The sequence below is a fragment of the Octopus bimaculoides genome, chromosome 1, assembly GCF_001194135.2.
Source record: "Octopus bimaculoides isolate UCB-OBI-ISO-001 chromosome 1, ASM119413v2, whole genome shotgun sequence".
Classification (NCBI taxonomy): Eukaryota; Metazoa; Mollusca; class Cephalopoda; order Octopoda; family Octopodidae; genus Octopus; species Octopus bimaculoides.
The window spans coordinates 170407986-170408960 of record NC_068981.1 but is presented as its reverse complement, the minus strand read 5'-3'; positions in this window follow the sequence as shown (position 1 = coordinate 170408960).

The window sequence follows — 975 nt, the reverse complement described above, 5'->3', positions numbered from 1 at the left end:
ATATATATATATATAGTTTATCTTCATATAAGAGAAGAAAAAGAAAATGGAGACTGGAAAGTCAATAATTATTTATTACTAACGACAAATAAATCATCATCCTTACAGCTGATTCAATTAATATTTAGTGAATCTAATTAAGTGTTAAATTTATATGATCTGAGCATAATACCTTCAGTGGGAAAAACATACCCTTGGGTGTTTTATATTTGTTTATAGACTCATTATAGCAGACTAAATGATACTGTTTATGATTTGTATAATTATATATTCCCATGTTCCGTTTGACATGCATAGACAAGCCCTCTAGAATGCTGTGCTTCTTGAGCACTTGATTGTGACTTGCGCCTACGCATATAACAGGCATTTAGAAACGTATACCACACATAAACACACACACATACACACACATATCGATATGTAATAATAGTAATAATAATAACAATGATGATAATAATAATAATAATAATAATAATAATAATCCACTTACTACATTTAACGTACGTTATATCGGCAGAGCTCGGTACAACTGAGATACTGTCGGTTATGCATATTTATATACTTCTAAAAGGACATGTACCTAGATATATACGCGCATAAACACATGTCTGCAGCACATACCCAGGCGCATATGCACCTGGACATAAACATATCCATAGACGTCTTCAAACATATGTGCTCACCCTTATTTACATGCATTATTAACATAGATAATCGCCTAAATTACCTACACATAATCTAAAGTAGATATTTAAAATATTGTTAAATTAATATTACCGTGACGTTAAGTGATAGACAGATGCATAGACAGATAGATAGATAGGTAGATATATACATAAATACATACATATATATATATGTGTGTGTGTGTATAAATGTACATGTTATATATACATGTGTACATTTATATACATATATATTCAAATATATATATATATATATACATACATATATATATATATACATACATATATA